At 35.5% G+C, this 18,984-nt stretch overlaps 1 long non-coding RNA gene across 1 annotated transcript in view; it reads right to left on the minus strand.

Annotated features, from left to right (window-relative positions):
• Positions 1-18,410, minus strand: part of LOC140505372 (uncharacterized) — a 44,981-nt gene extending 26,571 nt beyond the window's left edge. The window contains exons 1-2 of the long non-coding RNA XR_011967472.1: positions 18,218-18,410; positions 5,961-6,086 (exon numbers count right to left, since the gene is read on the minus strand). This is a non-coding gene — a long non-coding RNA (uncharacterized lncRNA). The remainder of the gene's footprint in view (positions 1-5,960; positions 6,087-18,217) is intronic.
• Positions 18,411-18,984: the final 574 nt, after the last annotated feature.

Below are 18,984 nucleotides of genomic sequence, written 5' to 3' on the forward strand. Positions count from 1 at the left end.
AATTTTTCTGGTAGACTTAGTACTTCATTGCAATACAAGGACTTAAGTAATTCCCAATGATATCTTAAGGCAAAATGCCTTCCACATCCAGGGAAAGAACTGTGCAATTCAATCGCAGAATGAAGCAGATTATTTTCTTCTGTATTATGTTTTGGTTTGTTTTATGATTTTTCCCATTCATTATAATTCTTGTTTGTAACATGACTATGGTGAAAATGTATTTAATAGGAATGTATGTGCAGAACCTATATAAAACTGTATGCTGTCTCAGGGAGAGAGTGGGGAGGTAATGGGGAAGAGGGGTAGGGAGGGAAAAAATCTAAGATATATGGAAGTGATTGTAGAACACTGAAAATAAATAACATAAAATAAAAAAAGAAGTTAGATTTTGGACTCAGAATAATAGCATCACTACTGTACAATTACTGTAGGTCTAAAAAATATGCTCAGTATGGGTAAATATCTCTCCCAACTTATGATTTCATGTAATATAGAGAAACAACTTATTTGTAACTTTAACTTATAGTCTCAGAGAGTTTCCATAGCTAGAGTCAATGATTAATCTTCCTGAGTCTGAATCAGTAGACTGCTACTTCACCATGTTGCTTCTCTGGTTAATGATGATGTATTTGTAAATCCTTTAAATGAAGCTACATCTTATTATGGTAGTGCTGGGATGTTTGTTCACACAGTATGTAATTTAAGTAGAACTCCAGTTTTATTACAGGTGCATGTTCCAAATAAATTAGGCCTATTACGCAGAAAATTTATATCTGAATTCACCATGAAAATAAAAACTGATTGGTATATTATCTGGAGAAGATAAAATTGGCTTATAGTTACAGCTCTCAGAAAATTTAACTTAGTAAAAAAAGTGGTTTTTCTTTTTTTTAAAAAACCTCTTGTACAACTGTGTCCCAAATCATCTCCTAGGTTGTCTTGACATATGCTGTGCTTCTTTTGCACATCATGCTACATCAGTTGGAGGTACCTGGAACTCGAAATCACCATAGAAACCAACAATGCCAAGAGACAGCACGTCCTGGTCAATAAGATTCTGTGTTCCCTTCATTGTGGGTACTTGCCTCCTCTGTGTTATCTTAACTTTTAAAATACATCATTTTTATGAATAATTCTGGTTTCTGTTGACAGTGAGCTTGAAACCTATTTCTCTTGATTGTGATCAGACTAACTTTGGAGTATTTGAGTGATTACAGAAAAGAGGGTTCACAATAATATTCTAGTACATTACTCACATAAGACTTTGTTAGGTAATCATTTTCATAAGATAACAGCATATTATAGAGCAAGTTTCTAGTACTAGCTCAGTGTAATCTGAATATGTGATATTTATAGATTGTACTTGAAAGGTAGTGTGTGAGAATGGAATGCATACTGCTTTATAGTACATATATAAATAAAACAGATTCCAGTTTCAATGTACATTGACTACGCTTGTGGATAAACATTTGGGCATTTTTTTTCACCAAAATTATTGAGTAACCTAGTTATATGCCTCTGAGTTTCACCTCCTATGTTTTGAAAGTTTAACATGATATAATGACTTTAAAAAATGTTTATTGTTGATTTTTGTTTTTTAATCACATTTCTGAACACATCCTTCTTTCCTCCACTATCCCAGCAAGATTTCTTTTATTATAAAGGTTAAAAATAATATGTAAAAGATTTAAGCAAAACTGCTTGATGCATCCATTGCAACTCATAGCCTAAATGACTTTCCACACCCATCGTTGCCTACCTCTTCACTGAAAGGAAGGAGATGCATTTCTCTGATTTCTTCTCTGGCATCAAATTTGATCATTATAATCACACAGCTTTCAGTTGTATTTTGTTGTTCTTTTTGTACGTTTTTGTAGTCACCATGTACATCATTTTGTCTTGTTATGTTCACTACCCTTTCCTATAATATTGTGACTTGTGATTATAATGATTTCAGTTAATGAGCATCTGCTCAACTAAGCACTGTTATCAAGCAGACTTTTTCATCTCATTAGAAATTTAAAGGTGGAAAGGGTATGATCTTCTGCTGGATGGCACATTAACAGAGAGCTCCTCTAGTAAACAAAACTGTGCATTTCCTTCTTAATGAACAGATTAGCTGTACTCTATGATGATATCCACTTATTTTTCTGACTACCCTTTGCCCTTTTGCCACAGTCCTATCCATTATCACATATGAGATTCAGCTGAAAGGGGAATGGACAGACAAGACCAATTTAGTGTGGTCAATTTCACTTTTCCTTAACTATTCCTACCAAGACATGGTACAGGATTGAAAGAAGTCCTATAAAGATTTAAATATAAATAGGAGGTTGAAATGAGATTGAAGATGATACAATTTTGAAATCATTTATAGGATAGAAATTCTCAATTGTCAAAAAATAGTTAAGTATAACATCTTACAAACTGGAAGAGACCTTAGAGGTCATATAGTCCAATCCTTTCATTTAGTAGTTGAAGAGATTGATTAAGTCTCAGAGAGGTTAAGAGACTTGACCAAGGTCACCCCATGAGTAAGTGGCAGACTGCCACTTGAATCTGTATCTTTTGATTACAGAGCCAGTACTTTCCCTCCACCATACTGTGAATAATTGCTTACTTTATAAACCACAAAAGTCAAGAGAGCATCATTTGAAAAGTGCTGAAACCTTATTAATTATAATTTATAGTTAATACAATTTGTTTCTGCCTTGGATATGAAAAATAAAACAAAACAAACAGTACCACTTGACATGGCATAAGCCACAGTGACAAGTACTGACCACAAGAGGATATGTATATAATATTTCTGGTTCTCTCCTTCAACCAAAAAAAATCTTACCATGAAATTTATCATGATAAATACCTCATGATTATAATTCCTTAAATTTTGACTAAAAAACTCATACATACATTGATACCTTCATTATAGAAGTGACTTTATGTTAAGCTAGATATCAATGGACAGAAGCAAATTGTAAAATGTAGATATATTAGGGAGTGGGGGGAAATGAAAACAAAAAGAGGACTGATGAAAAAGGGCAGGAAATGTCCACCTGTCCAAGAGTCCAACCATGTTACTCCCTTGGTCAAGAAGTTTCAGTTGCTCCTTCTTGCCTCAAGCATACAATACATACTCCTTTGGCACTTATGTTCTTTACAATACAGCTCCAGCCTATATTTCAAGTTCATTTCATGCCACTTCACCTCACTGTTCCAGCCAAAGCAATCTATTGAGTTATTCTCATATACAACACATCATCTCCTGAACCTGCAACTTAGAATTGGCCTTCCCCAATACTTGGAATGCTCCCTTCTTCACCTCTGCCTCTTGGCTTCCCTAGCTCCCTTTAAGGTTCAGCTCAAGTGCTATCTGGTATCTGAGACCTTTTTAGATCCACTCACTTTTAGTTACTCCATGAAATTACTTTGTTTTGTATTTATTTGTGTAGTGAGGGCATGATATCCTAAAATGGAGGTGCCCTGAGGGGCTGGTCCTGGGCATGCCCAAGCCCTGTTCCATTGCATTTACTATGTATATGTTACATCTGTCTGTTTATCTATCTATCTATCTATCTATCTATCTATCTATCTATCTATCTATCTATCTATCTATCTATATCCATCCATCCATCCATCCATCCATCCATCCATCCATCCATCCATCCATCCATCCATCTATCTATCATCTATCTATCTTTGTATTTTCATTTTTATATGAATTGTTTCTTCCCAGTAGAATGTGAGTTCTTTGATGGCAGGTAACACTTTTAAAAAAAAATTCACATAGACAGTATATAGCACACTGTCTTGCACTCAGTAGACAATAAACCTTGTTGCAATTTTATTTTAAAAATAAAAAGGAAGTCAGTTAACAAAAAATTTATTAAGCATCTGAAGATATAAAGCACTGGTAATTCAAAGTAAAGCAAAAGACAATCCCTTCTTTCAAGAAGGTCATAATCAAATGAGGAAGAAAATGTGCAAACAAATATGAAAATGGAAAATAGAATAGAAAATAAAATGGAAATAAGAGATAGTAAGAAAAAATGAGACAACAGAGCTGAATGGAATGAAAAGAGTTTCAGTGTATGTCCAGGGCTATTGATCCTGACAGAAACAAAAGTGAATATTAGAAGCATAGGAGAATTTGACTCAGGATAATGTGTTGGTTATCGAATACATGGGAACAGGTACCTAGTTTGGAGGTTAGTTGTATGTAGTGAGCACAGTTTCAAAGTGCAATATGGGAGCAGTGGTTTCCTGGAACCAGCTCTACAGCTTGCACAAGCTGATTATTAAATTTTCAGCATGAGCATGTATTCCTCAAAACTTGGCAAACTATAAATCAGTTGATTGTCTAGAGTCTAGACTTAACAGAGTGATGGAGAAGAGGTCAATAATGTAGATTAAATTAAATTTGCACATTTTACTTTTTTAGAGAGAGTGATTGGTAAACATTTACCAGCATAGTTCTGTCTGGGACCAGGAAGGAAATTTGTGCTGGGAGTCCAGTCACAGATGATCTGGCATTTCATAGGATGTAAATTAGAAGGAATAAATAATAAGATCAGTATTATGGGTCAGGTGGATGAAGCAGGTATCCCGGGGTTCTTTACTTTTGTAGATGCCTTTCCTGACTAGATTGGTGGGAACACTGTAGATGTCCATAGGGAAAGTGGATTGCACCTGAGAGGAGGGTTAATTGACTTCTTAGCATTCTCATTTCTTTTCTCTCTAGGGAGTTTTACTTCTGCAGTTTCAAATTTATTTTGTTATTTCTTTAATACCATGTAGCTCCCTACAGAAAGGGGACCCACCAAAGGATATAAATAGTCAGTTTTCAGATGAAGAAATTGAAGCTATCTATAATTATATGAAAAATTGCTCTAAATAATTATTGATTAGAGAAATGCAAATCAAAACAACTCTGAGGTACCACACCATACTTATCAGAATGGCTAACATGACAAAACAGGAAAATAATAAATGTTGGAGAAGTGGGAAAATTGTAACACTAATGCATTATTGGTAGAATTGCGAATTGATCCAACTGTTCTGGAGAGCAATTTGGAACTATGGCCAAAGGGCTATAAAAATGTGCATACCCTTTGATCCAGCAATACCACTTCTAGGTCTGTATCCCCAAGAGATCATAAAAATGGGAAAGGGACCTACATGTAAAAAATATTTATAGCAGCTCTTTTTGTGTGGCCAAGAATTAGAATTGAGGGGATGCCCATCAGATGGAAAATGGCTGAACAAGTTGTGGTATATGAATGTAATGGAATACTATTATGCAATAAGAAATGATGTGCATGTGGACCTCAGAAAAACTTGGAAAGACTTACACAAGCTGACGCTGAGTGAAGTGAGCAGAACCAGGGGAACATTGTACACAGTAACAGCAACATTGTGTGATGACTTAACTTTGATTTGACAGACTTAACTCTTTTCAGCAATGCAAGGTTTTAAGACAATTCCACGACTCATGATGGAAAATGCTATCCAAATTAAAAGAAAGCACTATGGAGTCTGAATGTAGATTGAAGCATATTATTTTCTCGCCTTTTTTCATTTCTTTTTTTCGTGGTATTTCCCCCCTTTGGTTCTAATTCTTCTTTATGACATGATTAATGTGGAAATATGTGTAATATTTTTGTACATGTATAGCCTATATCAAATTGCATGCCGTGTTGGGGAGGAGGGAGTGGAGGGAGAGGGAGAAAATTTAAAACTTAAAATCTTATAGAAATGAATGTTGAAAGCTAAAAAAACAAATAAAATAAAGACAAAAACAAAAGCAAGCAAAAAACAAATAAAAGAGAGAAAGGGGACCCACAAGAGGAGAGAGTTGCCTTAATAGACTGTGTATGTGTATGTTTATAGAATTATTATTGAATAGATATCCTAGTCAGACTGAATGGAAAACAAACTGGAATTGCAAAATCCAGACTTACATGGTATTTTAGGCGTAATATGCAGAAAATCACACAGGATAGTTGACAAAGCCAGGAACTTTTGCCTTACCCATGTGCATACAGCTTATCACTCCAGATTCTTCACAGTCCAGTAGATTTGACATTCTAAGCAAAAGACAGCATATGATTATTGGACAAGATCACAAATGAAGAATATGAGAGAGGACAAAGAAACCAAGTAATTAAGGTTTGAATATAGAAAAAAAATCCTTGAGTATGAGTTCTTAACCAGAGGACCTTGGCCCCCAAGGTATTTTTGGGTAGTTTTTAGGGAGTCCATGAATTTGGATGGGAATAATATTATATTTTTCTTTTCATTAACTTCTAATAGAAAATTAGCTTTTCCTTCAATTATGAATGTAGATGATAAGAATCATTTGGAGAATGGGTCCATAGGCAAAGGGGTTCATTACCCACCAAAAGTTAAAAACTCCATTCTTTAAGTAGATAGTGAACCTGTGCAGCAGAAGACATAGGGAGTCTTTTGTATCAAAGTGCCTTACTGGAAATTTTCAGGATAATTTTTACATATGGTTATAGCACTTTTAGGAACTTGAAGGTAATATTTGTGACAGACTCTCCAATAGAGTGGATGAATGAGTTTAGCTGAAGCCACAGGGAACTCTGAGGAAGAGATAAGAAAACAGGTACCAGGAAATTCAAACCACTACCATCACCTTGAACTCCCATACAGAAAGTGCTCAATAAATGCTTCTTCTTTCATTGTTTGACTAATTGAAGTCCATTGGAAAGAACACTGGGCTTTGAAATGGAAGAACCTAAATATAATTCCAGCTTTCTTATTTACTAGCTTGTGACCATAGACAAAGTCATTGAGCTTTTCTGAGTTTTAGTTTCCTTATTTGAAAAATGAGAGGTTTTTAGCTCAAAACAATCCAAAGAAATAGGTGGGTAAAAGAGAGGAGTCCTTTAGCTGGCATCTAAGTTTTAGTGCTATTTCTTATTTTCAACTAGAATTCATAGACTTCTAGTTAGATGTACCTAATATTTATCAGAGAAAAACCATCTTCTTCATAGTACCCTTCCTCTTCTCTATTTCTCAGTAGTGTATGTTGTGTATTTGTCACACTATAACCTGGTAAATCTAGTGATGTGAACAGCTCTGCAATAACAGGAAGTTGGCAGGATTCTAGGAATGTTGTGTGGAGAGTAATGAAAATTGGAGTAATAGTGATTATAGGAGGCTTTGCTGGCATTCCCAAACCAAATTGGAAAATGTTCATCATGTTCTAACCACGTAACCCTAAATTCCAGAGCTTTAAGGACCAGGTGGTAAGTCTTCTACTGTAGGGGCATTCAGGGAAGTGGGAGAATTCTTGCATTCATCCTTTTCTTTGTCATTGTTACGGTTTAGGTCTGTACTGTTGCAATAGCTTCCTAATTGCAATCCTGGGCTTCACTCTTCCCCTTCTCTAACCATCCTTCACACATCTTCCACACTTCCTATAGTGTTTTAAAGTACAGGCCTACGTATGCCATTCTTCTCACAAGATTCACCAATGGCTTCCTCTTTCCTACAACATTAAAATACATACTCCTCAGCTTGGCATTAAAGACCCTTTCCATTCTGACTTTAGCTCATTGTTATAGACTTATTTTATATTATTTTCCTTCATTTACTCTTCACTCCAGCCAAACTAGACTATTTTCTATTTTTTGAGTAGAGCCATCCATCCACCATCTCCCTATCTTTGTATAAGTTGTCCTCCCTGTCTGGAATGCACTCACTCCTTACCTCTGTTTCTTAGAATTCCTACATTCTTTCAAAGGAGAGCCCATGTGCCACCTTCTGTGGGAAGACTTTGATAATCCTCATAGCTCTTAGTATTTCCCCTTTTCTGCAAATGATAACAAAAATGCATGTCTTTACATCTGGTATCCCACCTGTACCCCCACCCATGGAGAATGTAAGCTTTTTGAGGTAGGGACTGTTTTCCATTTTGTCTTTATACCTTTAATTCCAAATCAAGAATGTGTTGTCATTTTAGCGACAGAATGCTATATCCTGAATCCCATTGTGTGATCAGTTTATTTCTGCATGTTTTTCAAAGGTCTATTATTGCTCCTCTTTTCCTTGACTTATGAAACCTCCTATTTTCTGCAAGGATCATCTCAAGGGCCACTTCTTTCAAGGAGTATTTTCTTCCACTTTCCAAAGTTATTAGTGCTCCTGTCTTAGGAAGTATTTGTTTTGCCCAGACCTTGGGCCCTAAGAAGCTAAACAGGTTACATAGGCATGCATTGCCCTGGGCAGTGGGAAGCCCTGGAAGAGAGGTTGGCTAAATGCATTAAGGTGCATTTTGGAGTTAAAAACTTCTGATTTGAGGACTTTTAATTCCCATGAAGACTGTGGTAGTGATCTACTTTCATGTGTCCCCATGGGAACCTGGAGAGGTATATTTGTTAATTTATATCTTTCCTGAATATTCGAATTTAGTACTAGAATTAAAAAAAAATTATTACTCATTAGCTCAGTCTCTTCAGACCTTGACCCTGCACTTGAGACCTGTATGCACCTGTACTAAAACAGCTGCTCTCACTGAAATTACTTTGTATTTATTTGAAGAAATATTTTGTATTTATTTCATTACATGTTTTTGTGGTAAATGTTAGCTTATTAAGGAAAGGAATTGTTTCCTTTTTGTCTTTGTGTTCCCAGTGCCTTGCAGTGTCTGACAGTGTTGATATTTAAAAAATGCTTGTTGAATTGTTCTGAAGGGAGCCATATGGGTAGTAAGGGTGCCTTATTATAGGTCCCACTTCAAATAGCTAGAAGCGAACAATTGATAACAGTAATGTTATTAAGCAAGTGGGTTTCTCATAAGCCAAAGGATCATAGATGAGAGAAGGTAAAAGTTAAATTGAGCAAGACTGATAATAGGCTTATTATAAGGTAATTTCTTTCTAAGCATATGTTTCTGTAAAAACCATGAATTTTACTTAAAATATTATTTTATAGTCTTTTTTAAATCAAAAAAAAGGACAATCATCTGGATTTTTTACAAACACATACCCTCTCAATTATCTGTGCCTGAAAAAAATTGAAACCTATCTGGTTAGTTTATGTAGCTGTTTGCTACCATTTATCTTGTGATACTTGCCTATGAAGCAAGAATAGTGTCTGAGAGGACAATGCTAAATTCTTAATCGTCAGAACTACATTCCAGGCTATGAAATGATGGCAGACAACAGAGAGAGGAATAAAAGCCCCTCAATCTTATTGAAATTCATTCACTTGGTGGAGCTCTGACACACATTGACTAAGATGACTCTGGGCAAATCATTTAATCACTCAGTGATGCAAACAGTTCTATATAACTGAAAATTGTAGAGCAGGTATTGATCTACATTGGTTCAGGGAGTTTTCTAATCAGAAGTTCCCCATACCAATAAAGTTCACAAGTCTGTCTTCCTTCCCCACTAAAAAAGACGAAAAAAGATATGCTATATTTGAACTAAATTACAATCTGTTCTATAAAACATATAGTTGATTTTGTAGCAGTTTCATGCAAGTACAAAATGTTGTCAGATTTTTTTTTTTTGGACAAGGTAGAATATGCAGTTCCAAAACCAATATATTTTCTCTACAGGGCCTTTTTAGTACTCCTTAACTGGATTTTGGCTGTTCAACTCTCCCTTAGTATTGTAGTCAATATAACCTGAAGGAAAAAAATAAGCTAGCCAGCAGTCACCCAACAAAATTATGCAATTTTTAAAATGTCAAACCAATAGAAAATATTTTTATAATTTTAAGAATTTAACCAAAATTAATGTTCTCATAATTGTATTATGGCAGCAGTTGTCATAGTTATCAAATGCAGCTTTATAACTTTTCAGAAGGAAGAGTAAACGTTTATAGAAGGTTCTATGGTGTTTTTGTTTTTACAAACTTTTTATGTGAGAAGTATAAATATTATTGTCCCCATTTTACAGAAGGGGAAACAAGTGTAGAGAAAACTCAAAGAGTTATCATTAATAGGTAAATGCCCAAGTAGAAAGAGGTGGATTGTCACAGGAACATGTACTAGGTTCTGTGGGGTAAAGATTCTATCTATGACTTGGGTTAAGATACAGGTGGAATGTTTATTAAATATTTATATAGCACAGAACTAAGAGGAGTAGAGATTTCTAGAGGGTGGAGATAAAGATGACAGAGTACAGGAAATACTCAACTGAGTTCTCCTAATATTCCCTTGCAGACAATTTCAAAATGTCACTGCATCAAATTCTAGCATGGTAGAGTCAACATAAGGTCAGGGTGAGACGTTCTTCCAGACCAAGACAACTTAGGAGGTTGGAAGGAGAGATATGTGACATGGGGATCAAGGCTGGGCTGGAGTCCATGTGAATGAAGCAGAAGTAGTGGGACTAAGTGGTGGTGAGAGGAGCAGCAGCACCTTCAGGAGCTGATATGATAAGATGATAACCAGAGATGATAAGGAGACTTAGCAATTGGTCAGAAAGACATTATAGGAGATGCAGAACTAGATGTTGTTTGGCAACATCATTGCCTAAACCCACTTCTGGGTCACAGTTCAAAGATGGAGAAGAACATGTTTGGTCAAGAGGGAGCACAGGCATTGAAGAATAATAGTATCACTTTTGGTCCCAACGGAAAAGGGACCATAAGAAGCATTATTGATTGCAGTCCCGAGGATCTGGGGCCCTAAAACCTTCCAGTCCCCAAGAACTAACTCTGAAAACAGCAGTGCAAAAAAACCTGAAGCATGGGACAATCTCTCCCCCACCCCCAACTCCCACTGGGAAGAGAGCTCAACATTGACATAAACTTCAAAGTTAAGAAATAGGTTGGAAAAATGAATAAGCAAAACAACAACAAAAAGGACCCAACTATAAAAAGTTACTATGGTGACAAAGAAGATCAAGAAACAAACTCAGAAGGCAGTGATGTCAAAAGAGTTACAAGCACAACAAGAATATCCCTGGAAGAGCTTAAAAAATGAATTTCAAAATAAAAATAGTAGAGAAAAAATTGGGTAAAGAAATGAGAACAAGGAAAATTTATGACAAGACAAGTCACAGCTTGGTAAAAGAGGCAAAAACAAAACAAAACAATACAAGAAAATAATACTTTAAAAAGACAGAATTGGTTAAATGTAAAAAGAGGTACAAAAGCTCACTGAAGAAAATAATTCCTTAAAAATTAGAATTGGGTAAGTGGAAACTAATGATTTCTGAGATACGAAGAAGGAATCAAAGTCAAAAGAATAAAAAAAATTGAAAATATGAAATATCTCATCAGAAAAACAACTGGCCTGGAAAATAGATTGAAGAGAGATCATTTAAAAATCATTAGACTACCTGAAAGCTATGATCAAAGAAAGAGTCTATTAAATTAAAAATTTTCAATTAAACATTAAAATGGAAATCCTGAAAAATCAAAGTAGATAATAAAATTGAAAATAAAAAAACACATTGAACTAATAAATAAAATTAGGAACTGGTTTTATGAGAAAAAAAATCAATAAAAGAGATAAGCCCTTGGTTAATTTTATTTTAAAAAAGAGAGAGGAACATCAAATTACCAGTGTCAAAAATGAAAAGGTGAATGACCACCAATGAAGATGAATTTAAAACAACTATCAGGGGGTCTTTTGCCTAATGATATGCCATTAAAACTCATAATCTAAGTGAAATGGATGAATATTTACAAAAACATAAATTGCTCAGATTAACAAAAGAGGAAATGGGAGTATTTGAATGATCTAATTTTAGAAAAAGAAACTAAACAAGCCATAAATCATCTGCCTAAGAAAAATTCCCCAGGCTGAGCCAATAGATGATTTTTTTTACATGTAATTGGGAAGTATTCCATTAAATAAAATATATTAAAATAAAAATAAAAAACTAAGAGGAATAGTGAATATAATGGATGACAGAGTTCTAATTTATAAAGATGTAACTAGACTAAACATTGGGTCAAATCCAACAATTTAGACGATAGGGATGCATGTAAAACCACATACCTAGGTTACAAAACTCAACTTCCCAAGTGCAAGATGGGAAAAGTGCAGTTAGATAGCAATTTGTGTGGGGGAAAAACATTCTGGGGGATTCTGCAAGCTCAATATGAGTTAATGGTGTAATAAGACTGTCATAAAAAGTTAGCACAATCTCAGGCTTCATTAAGAGAGGAATAGTTACCTGACCCACTGTAATGTGCCCTGCTCATAACACATCTATATCATTTTGCTCATTTCTCAAACCATCTTTTAGAAAGATCACTGGTAAGTTAGAGGATGACCAGGATGTAAGAGGTCTTGAGAACCTGTTATTTGAGGACCACTTGAAGGAATTGGGGATGAAAAGGAAACTTAAGGGGAAATAATAGTTGTCAAGTATTTGAAGTTGTCAGATATCAAGAATTAGTGGCATAAAAATTATTTGCTTCATTCCAGAGAACTGAAACAATAGGTGAAAATTTCAGAAGGACGGATTGTGAGGTAAAAAAGAGGTTATCCCAACATAGAATGGGCTGCTTCACAGGGCTGTAAGTTACTCCTCACTAGAAGTCTTCTGGCAAAGTCTGGATGATCACTTGCTGGGCATGACATAGATTGCATTCTTGTTCATGTACAGGGTGGGTTTAATGAAGTCTAAAGTCTCTCTTCCAACTTGGAGACTGTGACTGCTAACTATGTCTTCTGATTACAAAGTCTTCTTTGCATTATGACACAATAGTTATCTTCCTCTTGAGTATACTTGATGGAAGTATTCTATTAATAGAGTGTTAGCATTAGTGTAATTCATGATTATTTCACTAAGGAGACATACTCATATTAAGACTAATAGGATACATTTCCTACGCATGTTTCTACTATGAGTTTACAAGTATATTTTTAGTGAGTCTTTCTGAGTTGGTATGTGTTGCATGTTATAATGTTGTAATGGCAAAAAACATCAGGACATTTAAGAGCAGTGAGGAAGCTATTGCTGAATGGACTGCTTTACATTTCCTTCTTTTGTGAGTTTGCTTAAAGTATTGACATAAACAGAAAAAACAGGGAAGGATTTTAAAGAATTCTTCTGGTTTTATGAGAAATTGATAATCAAATCTTATACATCCAAGATAATAGAAAAAATATGTGCTCCTATATTCCTGAAAAACTAAGAATCTCTTAAATCCAGAAGCAGTAAAGGAAAAGACCATGTTGGTGTTTCCTTTGAGTATCCCCTATATACAATCCCTTATGCTAGATATTTACCATGCATTTTTTGGATTATTGCAATCTAGCTACCTCCCTTTTTAGAGATTGTCCTCTCCAAAGTTACCAATAATCCCTTAATTGCCAAATCTAATAGCATTTTGCAATCTTCTTGACCTCTCTGCAACCACTTTTTGAGTACAGCACTTTTTTTTTTTAAATTTATTTCTTTTCAGTGAACAGAAATGGGTTTTCTTCATCCTATCTTCCTCTTTTTCCATTGAATCTCTCTGCAGCTATTGATACTGTCAATTACCCTCAGTTTTTGAGTATTTCCTCATCTAGGTTTATGACACTGCTATCTTCTGATATTTCTCCTACCTACTTGATGTCTTGTCAGTCTACTTTTCTGGCTCTTCATCTATGTTATGTCCCTTGACTGTGGGTGTCGCCCAAGGCTTTGTCATGGGCCCTCTTCTCCCACTACACCATCGCACTTGGTGATCTCATCAGCTCTCATGGATTCAATTATCATATTTATTCAATAATTCCCAGATTTGTATATTTAACCCTAGTCTCTCACTTAAACTCCAGTTTTACATCACCAATTGCCTTTTGGATATCTTGAAATGGATGTCCTATAGGCTTCTGAAACTAAATATGTTCAGAACAGGAGTCATTAAGTCCCTTTAAAATCTCACTCTCATCTTTCTTTCAATACTTATCTCACACTATTCTCTTCTATACAATATGATTCAATCAAACTGGCCTGGTAGATTAAAAAAATTCATATCCCATCTTCCTGATTTATACAAGTTGTCCCTTCTGGGACCCACTTCTTTCTCACTTCTACCTATTATAATCCCTAGTCTTTCCTTGTCCTCTCCATCTCACACTTTTTATGTTCTTAGCACTCTCTCCTTATTGAAAATAGCTATTTACTTCTCTGATGATCTGTTACTGATATATCTATTTACTTATCTGTGCGTGTTATATTATTCCCTACCCCATAGAAGCTCCTGGAGGATAGGACCAGTTTTATTTTTAGTTTGTGTTCCCCAGTGCCTCACATATGCATAAATATGGATTTGTTTGTAAATCATTCCATAAATTTTTATTCTAGCTCCTTCCTTCTGTAGATTATTTTAGTTTTATCCTGTATGTAGCTTGTTTGTACATAGCTGTTTGTGTTTTCTCCAACATTAGACTGAGATCCTTGAGAGCAAAGGTTGTCTTTTATTTTTCTTTAGAGAGCAAGGACTGCCTTTCACCTTTCTTTATATCCTTTGCTCTTGACATAGTTCCTGGAAGATAGTTGTTTATTGATTCACTGATTGAATTGACCTGAAAATTTAGCTCAAGAAGTACTGGAAAGCTGCCTAGTTGCTATATCCCTGTTTAAATTTACCTTGGTTCCGATTCTACCCAGGGGATGGACAGGGACAAAATATTTGCCATCTCTAGGTTGAGTAAATAAGGGACTTGGCTTTTGGAAGTAGGAATTTTGGGCATTTAGGATCTAATGACAATATTATTGTATATTTTCTATTTGATTACTTTTTCTTTAGGATTATAGTAAATGAGTGAGTAGATTTACAATGATTTTTACAACGATGAGAAAGGAAGAACATGGCACGGTAGTTATTGATGTCCTCTCAATTGCCTTTTTTGGTAGTAATATTGTCTACAGTTTTAAAGATATTTTTTATTTTCCCCTCTATGTTATATTATAAATAACCACTCAATGCTTTCAAAATTTTGTGACCTCTAGTATGTTTTCTCTGTCAATCTTTGTGACCCAACTGTTCTTCCTGTCTTCTTATGAGTCAATTTTTTTTCTCTCATAAACACACTGAGTATTGAGATGTTAGAGGAAAAATGTAGTGCTTCTTCTACATAAATTATAACAACATGTAACACCTAGCATTTACATAGCTCTTTACAATTTGGAAAGTACTTTACAAATATTATCTCATTGCATCCTCACAACAGCCCTGTAAAGAAGTACTATTATTATTTCCATTTTGCAGGTGAGGTAATGAAGGGTGAGAAGGGTTAAGTGACTTGCCCAGGGTAACACAGCTAGTGAGTGTCTGAGGCAGAATTCAAAATCAGATCTTCCTAATTCCAGGTTCAGCATTCTATTTTCTGTGCCACTTAGTTGCCTAGAGAATTATAAAAAATAGTGACCAATGTGTTATCTTTTTATGTGTTTCATCTATGAATATGGGATGATCAAAATCAGTTGGATCTGACACCAAACTTTTGGCAGATTTGTTATCTCTAATACTTTTCACTTTTCAAAAAAATGATATTTATAATTTTCCTCCATTCTCTTTTTAGGTGTTTTATAAATGAGTTTGATTTCTAAACAGGTGTCATTCTTGTGTGCCATGCTTCTTGGGTGGGAAAAGGGATAAATCCATTAGTAAGTAAGGCAGTTTCTGGGATTTATTGACCTTTCTGTTGTGGCAACATGGGTCACATGGGTTAAACTTTTGAAGGAAATGGTGAGGATCGAGCATAACTTTGATGATAATAATAGAAAGGAGCAAACTGTTTCCATAAGTGATTTTTATATTTTATATTCATCCACATTTCCCTTCCCTCTCTCCACATCTTACTGCCTGAAAGATGCCAAAAGATGCAAAAATGTTAGTTTCTGCTGTATATATTGTTTTCAAACTGCAAAACAAACAAGGACTTAATTCAACTGAATCAAATTCTATCTCCAACAAGGAGTATCTCTTGCAGATATGAAGGTAAAGTAAGATTTCTAGACAAATACAAAGCTCATAGATCATTAGCATAGAATATAACCAAGAAATGTGCTCACCAATGGTTTACCACTGCCATGGAACATTTCTTAAACAGGGGACAGATGCAAGAAGAGTTTCCATCATTTTCCACTTATCTATTTTCCTGTACTTCCACATCTGCAGAAACTTATCATTCTACAAGATGAAATCTACGTGGAAACCCACATATCCTCAGCACCCACTGCCCCTGGGGCCCCTCCTTCTCTCTTGTTGGAGAGAGTGGGAAGTGGACATCTGGGAGTTCTTTCCTGATTCTTCTTTATTAAAGGATCTCTCCCAGGGAATTTTTGTCATTTTCTACTCAGTTACTTTCCTGGACTTCAACATCTACAGAAACTCATCATTCTGTAAGATGAAATCAACATTTTCCACCCTGACAACCTGACTTCTTCATATTCCTGTCCCCTTCTCCCCTGTCCCCTTCCTCCTGTATTTCAGCATTAGGTGGTGAATTCCTTGAGGGAAGGGATTATCTTTTGCCTTTCTTTGTATCCCTAGTGTTTAGCACAGTGTTTTCCACATAGTAGGCACTTAATAAATCTTTACTGACTCTGACTCCCTCTGACTCCCTATAAATTATGAAGTTCTCCTGGTGCCCCTGTCTACTGATGATATTGTACTAATTGCATTAAACCATAGAACATTACAGGGTCTCCTGAATGAGACCTATGATTACTCAAGACATCTAATATATGGGAGGGAAAAACCTCAAAAACAAATGGAAGAAAAATAACTGTTGTCTAGTCTTTGATGTGTAGTTGCATAATCATTCCCTTGAATTAGTGTACAAATATACCTGTCTGGTATCAGACATAGCATATGTACAATGAATTGGGCCCAGAAATGAAATGGACAGAAGAGGTATTTAAGAAATTGTGCAGAGCTCTTAATGATCCCAAGGTGCTCTCTGGCATTAAAATTCATATTTTATACATGAATATAAATAATATTTTTATATTTTATTTATTTTAACATAAATGTTCTCCCAGATATACTGTATAGTTTAAAAATCTTCTAACACAGTAGTCTTTGAAGAATTGAAGTTATAGTTGACCCAAAAGAAAAAGAGATATGTAGTACATGTAAATAGGTTGTAGCCTATTTCAATGATGACCTAGGCACAAGCAGTTGTATGAGGGACATTGTACAGAAAAATATATGATTGGAAAACAAAGCAGGATAGTCATGTAGGGAAAATGAGGGATAACAGATAAAAAGAATGAGTGCTAATATGGCACACCTGGAATGTAGCATGACTTACAGGAAGATATACAGCACAACCCTTGAATCTCTGTGAGAGTCCATATACAGGAATGATAGCAGAGGATAAGGTCTGGTTGGGTTGTGATCTGCTCTAAAGGAGGGATCATACACTGAAGTACCCTTGTATTGCTCTTTGAGATTATTTTATTACTAAAAATCATCTTGTATAATAATTTATATTTATATATCCTCTTGGCTACTCTGACTTTCTTCTAGACTCGGCTCAATTCTGAACTTCTGCAAGACTCCTTCCCCTGCCCTGCTAGTGCCTTCTCTCTGGGATTACCTCTCTTTTTACACATGAGGGAACTGAGACCCAGGGAGATTAAAGTGAAGTCATTCAGCTGGTAAGGGAGGCAGACTCCAAATCCAGTCTTATTTCCCCACTACACCATTCTAAATGTTTAGTGTTAAGCACAATTCCATGGACACTAGGTGGCGTGGGACAATTGCAAGGAAAGGATGTGAAACTATTTTCCATATTTAGATGTTAAGGACATCTGCAGTTTGTACTGAACTGGTCTCTGTTGTAATATAAAGTTCATTCATTCTATGAGCAATCCAAAATGCAGTGAACCAAGACTTCAAAGCCTGAAAATAGCATCGTTTAAAAAAGAATCAAATCTCTTGCTACTGATTTGAAGTTGTTCAAAACAAGAGCCCTGACATTTCAACCACAAGTACGCTAATTGTAAAGGCTTTGACCGTAAAAGCTAACTATTGATAATTTTTATGTTTATAGATTTAATCACAAAATCATACAATCTGGAAGAGACGAGAGATTATCTTAATGAACTTGGAGAAAAAAAACTAGAACACAAAAAACATAGAACAAAGGGTGTGAAAAAAACTCACAAGAAGATGTTCTAATAATATATGCAGCGACTAAAACAATGTAAATGAAAATGGTGTGGAGGAATAAACGGAAAACTAATAATGGTTCCAGAGAACAAATAATGAAACCTACCTTGCTCCTTTTGGCAGAGAGATGGAAGACTGAGTGCAGAACATTGCATACGTTGTCAGATGGGGTCATTTTATCAGTCAGTTACTTAACTATCTTTCCTTATTTCGAAAGGGAGTTCAATTTCTGAGGGTAGGCCACAGATATAGAAATGACTGTCTGGGATGTAAAAATAAAAGGCATCTGTCTTGGCCAGCCTTCCTGCAGGCATTGCCAAAGAGATTGGGAAGAGGACGTAGATGCCTGCAGAATTGGGCAGTTTTCCCAGCAACCTCTCAACTCTCCCTTCCCCCAGATAGATTTTCCCTGACCTTGAGGACTAAAGAAGATTGTGGGAGCAAGAAGCAAGGAGAGAAAAAGACAAGACTAAAGAGAAGAGATTTTCCATTGTACAAAAAGTAGGGAGAGGTGAAACATGCATCAAAAGACTTAGCTTCCCCCCATTTGGCTTAGGAGCCTGTTGAGTGGCTCAAAGTTGGGATAGTTCCAGTTTTGTTGGTATTGATCTGATCTGAGAGTATTCTGTGCTCATTGGCAAGACTTCCACTGGAAATTTTCTTCAGTGCTTTCTAGGAAGGAGAATCTCTGTTGGCACTGGTATTTATTAACCTACTCTTTTCTTATACCCATCTTCTCATAATAGAGGTGGAAGATTTCTAGGACAGAAAATGGTATATATTCTGAGATAAGATTTCTGTGTCAAATGTTTTTGCTTATCATAATGGAGGGTTTGATCTGTGGGTTAGGATGGGAAGTGATAATGACATAGA

This window comes from Notamacropus eugenii, chromosome 5, assembly GCF_028372415.1.
Source record: "Notamacropus eugenii isolate mMacEug1 chromosome 5, mMacEug1.pri_v2, whole genome shotgun sequence".
In the NCBI taxonomy this organism is placed as follows: Eukaryota; Metazoa; Chordata; class Mammalia; order Diprotodontia; family Macropodidae; genus Notamacropus; species Notamacropus eugenii.